General features: G+C 37.6%; 1 long non-coding RNA gene across 1 annotated transcript; it reads left to right on the top strand.

Moving 5' to 3' along the window:
* Positions 1 to 506: 506 nt before the first annotated feature.
* On the top strand, positions 507 to 6490 carry LOC122028225. Its single transcript, XR_006124678.1, has 3 exons — positions 507 to 699; positions 5239 to 5540; positions 6136 to 6490. It is a non-coding gene; the product is annotated as an uncharacterized LOC122028225 (long non-coding RNA).
* The last annotated feature ends 5272 nt before the right edge of the window (positions 6491 to 11762 follow it).

Consider the following 11762-nt stretch of genomic DNA (forward strand, 5'->3'; position numbering starts at 1 on the left):
TGTACTATAATGGCAATCAACAACACAATTACCTAAGTTCAAAAGTTTGTTGTCACCTCCTCTTGTTTGAGCTTATAATATAATTTGATTACATATAGTAGATATTTTTTATCTTACTAAATTTTAAATTTGATTTAGTTCTACTTTGCTAAATTTTTATTTTGTATTATTACGAAGATATCTCATAATTTACTTAAGGATTTTTTTTCGTCTTCATTTTCTTTTTCTTCTCGTTTCATCTTTCCGAGTAAACTGACCTTAGTACTTTTGAAATGATTTTTTTTCCTTCAGAAATTAATTTGAATCTTGAAAAATTACCTTATATATATATATATATATATATATATATATATATATATATATATATAGTTAGCAACAGTTTTCTAAATTTTCGGCCACACAGAATTTGATTCTACATTTCACATAAGATCAAAATTTTGTATTTCAAATAAATGTATATTCAGAAAACAATGTTCATAATTTCAAGCAATAATAAGAGAAAATAGGAACGATAATCTGTCTGTAAACTTTTGTTTTAATTATTTTTCAAATGTATTTTAGTAAATAATTAATTTCGATCCTTTTAGTGGAAATGTCTCGCAGCCTTCTTACTCGTATATGGTCGTTCACGAGGAAAAACCCTAGCTCTTCATCGCTGGCTCGTTTCCTCTCGATCTGCTGCGCAGCTTCGACTTTACTGTAAGTTTCTAGATCTCATTCAATTTGTAGTGTTGCTATCGTCTTTTTTTTTTTTAATCTTCGAAAGAGGATTAAATCTGGGCATCTGAGTTTGTAAAGAGGATGTAGTAGTGTTCCTAATTACCCTTGTCATGGTAATTTTGCGTATGCATGTTCTAGATCTCAAGAAACGATGCGTCTTCTGTGGATTTCTCTTTCTTAGATACAAATCAGTCTGGTGAATATGCTGTACTCTAAATAAGGCGTCTTTTTTATACGAGTGCGAGCTTTCTCTTGTTAATGGGAAATTCCCTGTACAATACAAACTAGCTTTGTTTTTTTTTTTTTTTTCAATTATACTTTTTCCTCGTTAATCTTGGATATTTCAATTTTCCTAAGTGAATGGGGAATTGGGAATGAATAGCTGATGGTGAATATTGGTATTTAGGTTGTCTTAGGTTGCTTGGTTATCTAGTAAGAGGCCTTCTCTGGACATTGTTTGTGGGAAAATAATTCCCAAAGATTCATGGTTGACAGGTGGTAAAGAATCAAAAGAAGTTAAAACAAGATTAGAAGATCAATGGAAGCAATTTGAGACTTTAGAAAGAAGATTTCAATCAAATGTGCGAGGCAAGAGTAAAGTTCACCAAAAATTGAAAAATTGCTGCTGGTGCCTATGGGAGAAGAGGGCACAGTAGTGATTGAGTTCTGTAGCCTTCAATCATTGTAGATGCTGGTAGCTGCTATAGCTTCTTCTGTAGTCACTGAGAGGACTTCTGCAGCCTTCAGCTACTGTATTCAGATGAGAGCTGCAATGATTTAGAAGAGAAGATGAAGAAGAAGATAGAGACCATACTTCACTATGAGGACTACCTACTTTCTAAAACCTTACTTTTATTAGTAAAAATTATCATGATTCATTCAAAAGAATTGAAAGCAAGGTAAGACTGCGTACAATATGTCTTTGCCTGGGACCTGCATGGTAGAAGTTTTGTGCACCAGGCTGCCCTTTATTCAAAAAGATTGAAAGAATTACATCCAACAAAAGGTGATTTCGTTCACCCCAAGTGGCCTAGTATCGCCGGGTCCACGATAAGATTCACGTAGGTAAATTAGAGTAGGCAACATCCTCCTAGGTGGGAGGGCATAACCTAGGGTGATGAAATCCTTGAGAATTGACCCGTGCTCAATTCGAAAATCTACCAATCGAGTACCAATTGCGCTACACCCGTGGGTGCGGATTGAAAGGATTATACGCTTGGAGAAAAATAGGAGAGATACACATAAGAGCAAGAGGAAAAAATGGAAATAAAGTACTGGAATGCCAGCCTGTGCTACAATCTATCCAATGCCTGGACCACGAACTATCCAATGACGGTTGGATCCCTCACTAGGATCCAATGTAACTTTAATCCACATGATTGACACACTCAAAATTCCAAGGATCAGAATGCTATTTTTTCCTTTCAAACTTAATAGCTTGGGACTAGCAAACCACTGAGGGTAGATTTGCTAGAATTGACTCTGCTTCTTGAAAATGCCCTTTTGACACATTGATTTTGTTGACCAAAGGAGATGCCACCTAGTCTATGTATAAGTTTGATTCACAGTTGATGGTTTATAAAGGATCAATTAGGTGTCAGAGAAGATCTGTCTGAATGTTGTGGTTCATGATCCTGTTCTTAGTGGTTAGAATTTTGTCTGCATGGAAGGGTGAAAGATCTTTGCCATTGAAGGAAAATAAGTTTTCCAGATCCCATTCCTAGATAATGAAGACTGTAGATTTTTGAATAGCAACAGAATAAAATTGCCTAAAAAGATTACTAGAACTGACTTTTCTTCATTCAAAATACCCTTTTGATTACTGATTTTGTTGACCAAAAATCTTTATTAGAGCTGATTTTTCTTCATTGAAAAGGCCTATTGACACATTGATTTTGTTGACCGAAGGTGATGTCACGTAGTCTATGTACAAGTCTGATTCACAGTTGATGATTTCTAAAGGCTCAATAAGAATGAGTTGGAGAAGATCTGTCTGAATCTTGCTGTTCCTGATCTTGTTCTTAGAAGTTTGCCCGATCCCATTCCCAGGCAATGATGACTGTATAGAATTTTTGATTAGCAACTAAATAAAATGACTAAAAAGGTTACATTGCCCGTCCAATGATATCTCTTGTAGATTCAGATTGTGAAAGGGTTGTTTGACCAACTTGTGTGATGAGTTAAATAAGATGCTCTTGTGGAATATCTTGGGTTCACTACAGAAGGCTAGTTGAAAATCTTGCATATTTGCCAGTGGTATTGCTTGCAACTTGACATAGAAAGATATCGTGAAAATTGTCTGTGAGACTCTCAAACCCTGCCCAAAAGATAATTCCAAAAATGATTGTTGCCCTATACCATTATTGAATGCAAGGCTTTTTGTGTTAAGGCGTGTAGTTTTTAAGCATCCCAGGGAATAATGTGGTGGAGATTAGTTCTCTGGTCAGAGTTCCTTCCATGTTAGCATGCTGCTTGATTTTTTTTTTGTCGCAGATCGAATACCACATCCATTTTTCTATTTAATATTTTAGGCTTCAACTCCAATATTTTAGGCTTCAATTTACCAGACATTTACACTGCGTTGATCCTTATTGATGACGGGTTTCTAGTCTTCCTTGAGGGGCTTTTGATATTTAAGAATTAAACTAGCAGGCCACCCAAATAACACAACATTTGACTGCTTCTAATGGTGTATTGCAACAATATGCATTGCTGTAGTGTATAGGTATCTTCTGTCCCATATTATGTTAATTTGTTGCCTTGTCATTGTTTGTTGCTATATATTGGTTAATCTGACATCCATTAAGCTGTTGACTTTGATCATTGACTCGTTCCATGCAAATTGAGTTAGACTCACAATGTTTGGTGGACTATTGTACAAAATTTCGTGCATGATTGGGACTATTATGTTGAAGTTTTCGTTATGACCATAGTACAAATTAGCAAGGGGCACTTACATTGATGATGATTAGATCTACTTACATTGATGATTAGAACCAAGTTTTGTCAGACGAATTATCTTATTCAAACAAGTTTTGATTAGGTAACTCGATTGGATTCAGTGGTCCGTACAGTTTGTTTATAAAAGATGGGTTCACGAGGAGTCAATATTGCAATTTCAAGAGCTAACCGAATTAGGCAAACTCTGCAGTCTGCTCTGGAAGCAAGTGTTCTAGAGATCGAAGACGTTTCCTATAAGCATGCCGGCCATGCAGGCGTCAAGGTAGGTGAAAATGAGACTCATTTTAACATTAAGATTGTCTCGCCCAAGTTTGATGGCCAGAACCTAGTAAAGCGTCACCGAATGGTATATGAACTTTTAGGCGATGAACTGAAATCTGGCCTTCATGCTATCTCCATTGTTGCCAAAACTCCACAGGAGACTAGCCCAGCAAATGTCTAATTTCTTGATATACTTCTAAGGTGATAGATACAAGTTCAAATATCCTTGTCTTCTGGAATACATATTTTACATTATGATTAACACTTTTGTACTTGCATCATCATTGTGAACAATTCAAAAATAAAATATTCACAGGAAATTTGCACACGAAATTATGTATTTGGCTTGGTAAGAACTCACTTGTATTCCCTTAACATATGTTGGTTCAATTAAATAATATAAATTTGAACGATTAACTAAACTAAATAATGAGTGTATATGTCGTTTAGTTCATTGATTTTCATAAATATAAAATCGTGAACTATTGGTGAATGTTGTCTCGAACAAATATCTGAAAATAAAGTTCATTAACTATATATTTATTAATAAACTCTTATTAAATTTATAAATAAACTTATAAATAAGTAAATATGAAATAAATTTGTAATAAACTAGCTTTAAATATAAAATTAATAATCAAATAAACTTAAGTTAAGAGTTCAATAACACCTAACGGATCCATTTTAATAGCTTGATTAATGGTATATTTAACTTGATTTAATTGCCTTATAACACAAAGTTCGATTTAGCTCTCGTACAAACTTATTTAAAAATGTCAATTATAACATTTTAATTTGTTATTAAAAAAATATTTGCCAGTAAAGAAGTCGATCAAAGTTAGTCTCAATTTGTTTTTATTAATTTAGGAAAGTTCGCATCCTAAATTCAATAGTATATTTTTATATCACAAATGAATAAGGACATTGTTAAATGATAGAATATATACATGTATGTATATACATGAATATTTTAATAATATCATATATATTAATTACATGCATCTATTATAATTAGAAAGATAGAAATTTCTAATTAATCAAATTCTAATAACAAGATTTACTGAATGAATAATTATTTATATGGATATATTTAATGCCCATAATGATAAAATTCAGTTCTAACCAAGAAACACCAAAAACAGCTATGTGAAAAAGAGTGAAGCGTAATTTTTTTTTAAAAAAACATGGTGTACATCTTTGAAAATTGTACCCAATTACAAAGTTTTTGAGCATACTAAAAATTGTTACGTTGTATAGTTGAGCAACATGTTCAGTACTGAAAAAAGTATCTTTTAGATTCTGCCGATTTGGAAACGGATCAGAATGAAGGCCGGACGGACGACCAGACTCGACTAACAAAACCTTGAAGATCCAGCCGAGGGGAAATTGAACCAATCAGACTTCGGAGAATACCATCGCCGCCGAGGGCGATAGAAATGGAAGGACAGCTGCTCCGCCACCATCTCCTTCTCCCGGCGTCTATTCGAGCAGCGGCAGGACTTCCGGTTCGAGAGTAGAGTGGCAGACCCTCACCAAGGGAAATTTCTCGTCTCAGATTCGCCTCCACCCACAGATCCTTCTCGTGGTCACTGTCCCTTGTAGGCCTCCTCCACAGTTTCTCTCACTCAAATCTTTATTTTCTTCGTAACGCCATGTTGTGTTAGATGGGTCGAGAAGATAGTTTCAAAGTTTGGTTTTCTAAGTTGAATTACATGGTATATGCCCTTTTGATTATTTTCAGGAAAATTCTATAAATGGCGTATAGGCAAAAACTATTTTGTTTAAGTGTGCCATTTTTTTTTATTTCAATAAGTTTATTGATGTCAGCGTTGGTGTTGTCGAAACTCTTTACCGACAAGTTAGACTTTTTACCTAGGAAAACTTGTAGAATGTACTTAGATCATTTTAACGGAAAAATGCATTAACCAGTATAAGAACTAATGCCGTTTGTGAGATTGCTTAATTGATTCAGGCATACTTGTATGTTCTTTTGATGAATGATGCAAAAAAAAAAAAAAGGCTAGCGTTTACCCATATGGAGGTATATGGAAATAAATTTGCATACTTTTTTGTTATTTGCTTCTTCTTCCTAGGGGCTGGATGTCTATATAGAAAATTTGAATGATCTATCAGGTACATGTCTTTTTTGAACTTTCTCATGACGACCTTAAGAATTGTTCTAATTTATTACAGGGTTTAATGAAGCACGAACATTAATGAAGGAAGTCTCATACTGGGTGGCTAATGACGAGGAACTTAAATTTCTAAAACTATTGGTTATTAATAGGAGTTCTGAGAAGATGCTAACTGACATCCTTGGTGCTAAAGATTAGATAACAATATACTACTATCATAATTCAACGTCACACAAGTATCATGGGAGACCTAGCACACAAAGTTTACTATTTTCAGTCCATTTCTTTTTGTCACTTAAGCCCAATGAGATTCCTCTGAAGCCTCTGCAAACTCCAGAAGGTCTTGAAAACTTTTTTTCAAATCAACAGATAAAGCTGTTCTTCTCCTTGAGTTATGTGGATGGTCAGCCTAACTGTTGGGCAAAAAGCACAATGGAAATTCTGGGACTCCCATGCCCTCATGGAATTATTCAGAGAATGGGTTTCCATCTTGATCTCTTGCCCTATTGACGGCTCATTTCAGGTCTTCTTACTTTACGTAAGCTGAAAGTTATAAATCCAACTGACCACCAGTTAGCACTGACATCTTGCTGTGGAAATATGCTAAATGCCAATGACAATTAACATAATTGGTTCAATTGCAATGTAACTGCATAATTGATAAAGTGCTGTGTACTTTTGGCTTTCTGTTTTCTCTACTGCATAGGGTCTTAGTATTCTTGCATGATATTTGTTCAGCTGTCCAATTCCTTTTTCAGCATATAATCTTTGGGGTTGCATAATGATCTAATCATCAAGGTATTAGTTTGTTGTTCATAATGAGATATAAAATTAAGTGTGCTTTTAAGGTTTGTGACATAAACTACTAATACATCTCTTCTGAATAAATTTAATTGATGTTACTCTACTCTTCATATTTTGTAGCTTAGCTGGCTATTTTCCTTGCAAATGGTAGTGCAGCATAGTGAATATGGATTATTATGATATCTAATAGAAAAATAAAATGTTTTATGCATAATGTAGCCTCTTAGTGGTAGAATTTCTTAGGTTACTTGCTATATAAAAGTCCTACATTATGGTCCTACCTGAATTTCAATATTTGAATATTTTTGTTTATAAGACTACTTGTTTTGTTTCTAGACTACATTATCCTTTTTGTCTATTAATGTCCTTATAAATACTGCAGTTGTGATACCTACGCTGAGTATTTCTGGTTATACTCTGGGGGGCTTTGACATAGAACAGTGAAAGGTTCTTTTATACTTCTGTAATTAAATGCCTTTTGATGATTAGTCACTATCCATTGCATTAGTGCATGCACTGATTTTATTCTCAATTTGGGATCACTAGGGTAATGAGAATAGACTTACATGAGGTGTTGAAGATGGACCAGGAAGTTTGGATTGGTTTAAGGAATATACTTTAGCGTATCATAGTGCTTTAGTAAGACAATTAGAAAATGGAGGTAGTAATATGTCATGTACAACTGAAGAATTTAAGCAGTTTAAATCTTTTTTCAACCAGTTCACTTCTATTGCAAGAGAGTATTTTCTACCTCCCGAGAAGCAAAGATTCAGATTGATATCTGAAATTTCTTTGTTACCCTTTCTTGATCTTACTTGTCCAAATAAATGGCTAGTCGTGCTTCATGTCTCTGGATGTTCTAATTGCGCAATGATAGTTCCTGAAGGAGATGATCTGAGAAAATTTTTGCAAACACATCAGTCTCTAGTGATGGAGGTATTAATGTCAAATCAAAATTGCCTTCTCATCATTTCTAAAAACATCCTGAAATCAAGCAGATATTGAAGTAGTAAACTCTCAATTTGAGAGATTCTTCCTGGTTACGGACCAGCATGAAAGAATAAAAAAAACATTCAGATAAATAATTCTCTTAAATTCATAGTTGCCCCTGTAATATTCCTACATTTTATCTACAACTAGTTAAGGATCTAAAGTTCTGGTTCATTCTGATGTAAGTCTATTGTTTTGGTACCAACTGCTGTGATTTGATACAGGGCTTTTCTGGCTGACATAAATTTATTAATATTTCAAACATGAATGCTTGGAAGGGTTATCAGCATTTGCTATGGCTAGTGCAGTAAATTTTGAATTTTAGTATGTGGTTGAGTTCTTATTAGATTTGCTAATGAAATTCTTATTCATTTAGCTGACTCCAAATAGCTGGAATGATAATGATGCTGAACCCTTATTCATTTGTCGTAATAATTAGTTTATATCTTGAAGGCTTTTAGAAACTATGAGAAGAAAAGCCATCAACCTCATATTTTGACCATATATACTAGTTCATGTCTGACATCCGTTGTGAGAGGTGATAATATATTGGTCATCATGACAGCTTGTATCTCAATTTGATGACCCATCTATTTAATCATGTGAAGATTCTCGGTCAGTCAATTGGTGTGGTATAGGTTACATAATCACCATGGTGATTTGATCAAAGTAATTTTCTATTCCTTAGTTTGGTGTATAAAAAGATATTAGTGGTTATTGCAACATTAAGTCACCATGGTGATTTGAGAACACTGAAGTCATACCATGAAAAAGGCATATGAAATAGAAAACTAAAATGAAACAAGTGATCTAATATCCACTAGGGAAAGTGCATATGAAGATAAAAATTTAAAAAATAATACCATCTAGAATTCTTGATTTCATTCTCCTGACAAGGATACTTTTCAAGGAGGAGCTGGCTTTTCTTTATTGATAATATAGTTAAAATGGTTGAGTAATCTGCTTTATAAAATTCAATGAAGAGATCAGTATTATGATTTCGTGGAAGAACCTTGAAACTGGTTTATATTATGATTATTTATAAAGGTACTCATTAACAAACCATTTGCAATTAATGGGTGCCATAAGTTGTAAAATGAGATGATAAAACAATTTTTGAATCTAGTTGATGTGGTGATAAGGAGGGGCCCATCCTGTGGAAGGTCATCGTCACGCTGGTGACTGACTTGAGCGTCAGAGGGTCAACGCCGGGACCTCTTCCCTGGCTTGGCACTTACATGGTTTGTGGTTGCAAGTTCGAGCGGAGCCCACTAGCTGTCAGCAGAAGTACCACATCCCTAGCTTCTGTCTCTTCGACTTTCGGATAGGATCATATTTGGCGCCGTATGTGGGAACGTAGTCTGCATTCGAGCCGAGAAGATGGAGGATCGTCGTGATAGATCGTCGGCCACTCGGGGTCGAGTGAGCCAAGGTCACTCGGTCGAAGAGTCTGGAAGCGGACGTCAGGCGGATGCCGGACCTCTGAACCTTCGATAGCTTCGAAGGTGGCGGCATGAAGGCCACGGGTGATGCGGCAACAACCCCCTGTGGCAGCTCAGCTAGCGAGGGCGTCTGGTCGGAGGATGTTGCGGCAGCAATTTCCGGAATCGGGGTCGGGGTCGAGGTCTCGACTCGCTCGGCGGTCCTCACCACCGAGGAAGCAAAGCGTGAGGACTCTGCTCGGCGCCTCTTACACCTTAAGAGTGGCTCTCCGGATGACGCCGAGTCCTCGGCTTGAGCGATAGGGAGCCGCTCGGATGGAGGGAGCGATCCACTAATCGCTCCAACGTTGGGCGTTCGGTTGGCTGCTCCTCCGCTCGCCACGACGGGAGCCGCCTCGCTCTCGTCCTACGGATCTTCATGAGAGCCGACCGGTTGTAGGTCGCAGCTCTCTAGTTCCTTAGCAACTGTCGAATTGATCTCGACGTCCTTGAGATTCGCCTTGCTGGCCAGACGTGCACGCAACATCACTTCGGTTGCAAAAGAGAGAAAAATCAGTTATAATCAAAAGAAAAGAGTAAAGTAGTCTCATACCTAGGCTGGTCAGGAGCCGTGTGTGGATCGGACTCAGACAGAAGATGTAGAGGACACCCTCAAGTAGCAACTTGTGGATGTCGTACTTCTGACCGACCAGCATCGTAGCAGCGTTCAAGTAGTCCGATCGGCTCTTGTATCGTTGAAGGGAAGGCTGAGGCGCCACTTCGAGCTGCGAGTGGGTCGGGAAGGCTGACCGCTCGGGAAGACACATGAAGAAGAAGTATTCCTTCCAGTGTTTATTGGAAGTCGACATTTTATCAAAGAAGACTAAATCGACCCGAGACTGGAAGAGGAAAGTTGTAAAATATGGTACCCCAAATATTAATTAAATAATAAGGTTATTTGAGAAATAACCTTAACGGAATTTTTAAGAATTTTAAAAAATTTTCTGGGAATTAATCAGAACTCGTATGACGAGTTTAAGGAGATCGATTATTGGGCCAAGGGAAAACTTGTTTAAGCTACTCTATTTAAATGAGGAAATATTTATTTTTTTATTTTTTATTTTAGTTTATTCCTTTTTCTTTTCTTATTTCTTCTCCCTAGTCGTCGTTTTCTCTCCTCACCCGCGCCTTCCTCCCTCACCCGACGCCGCTCGATCTCCTCCCTTCTCGCCGTTTCTTCCCCGAGCACTTTGGCTTCCCTAAACTGACGGCGTCGTCGCGACGCTTCTCTTCCCTGAGTACAAAATCGTCAGCAAGTTTTCTTCTCCTCCTTGCATCGCCTCACCCTCTTCCTGTCCTTGTCGCCACCTCGTGCCCTAGATTGGGTCTACAACCGTCGACGCCCCTTTACTGCCACCTCCTTTCTTCCTCGATTAGTTGGCCACCCATGCGGAATCTCGGCCAAGAGAGGAAAGGTCAAGCCCTAGTTTTGTTCGGCGCCACTGGTTGCTCGGCGCCACTGGATCGAGTCGGTGCCACCCGATTGTCGGCGTGAGAGGGCGTTCAAGACCTCGAGGGTAAGTTAACTTCGACATGTTCTTCTCCTTTTTCTCTCTAATGCACGCAATCACCCCCTCACTGAGCAGCCCGTCGTCTTCCCGATCCGAGGCGCCACCTTTGCTTGGGTTGGTTTTCGGCCAAGAGCAAGGATCTGAGCACTAACTTGGTTGGAGTTGATCGTGAGCGGCTTTTCCGACGGTTTCTTCCTTCTCTCGTGCTCTGGAATCTAGCTACTACCGGCTGTTGGATTTTTCGGGTCGCAAAAATCGCTTTTTGTGTTGTGAAAACCCCGAAATCCTCATTCCACCTGATCTGTGCGAAGTTTATAAAACAAAATCTCATGTACAAGTTTCTAACCTAGATCTACTTTAGATTTACAAGATAAAAATTTACCCTTGATGCGAAGCCTTTCGCTTAATCTCGCTCGTCCACGGTTCGCCAGATCTCGAGAGTATCAAAGTAGATACTCCTCTATGTGTATCCACACAAGCAAGGAGATGGAGAAAAACCAAACAAAAAGGTGTGCTAGCACCTTTGATTGTCACGGCAAGGAGGAAGAGAGGGAAAGAAGAAAGAGCTTGAGGAAGAAGATGGAGGTTACTCATCAAATGAAAAGCTCCCCATTCAATTAAGTGGTCGACCACATTGAAAAGAAGGCTTTTAAACCTCCATGGGATAGCAAGAGTCACAACTCTTGGTCTCCCTCATGAGGTGGCACACACATGTGCTAGCCTTGATGATGTGGCAAACTCACCAATGAGGTGGCAAATGGTTAAGTCAAACTTGACCCTTCATCTTCCTCTCAAGTCAAGTCAAACTTGACCACTTCTCTCCCATGGTTGATCTAATCTAACCATTGGTTCAAGTCAATTTTAATTTAATGAATCTCTATTCATTGAATTAAATTAAT

Source organism: Zingiber officinale, chromosome 1A (genome assembly GCF_018446385.1).
Source record: "Zingiber officinale cultivar Zhangliang chromosome 1A, Zo_v1.1, whole genome shotgun sequence".
NCBI classification, from domain to species: domain Eukaryota; kingdom Viridiplantae; phylum Streptophyta; class Magnoliopsida; order Zingiberales; family Zingiberaceae; genus Zingiber; species Zingiber officinale.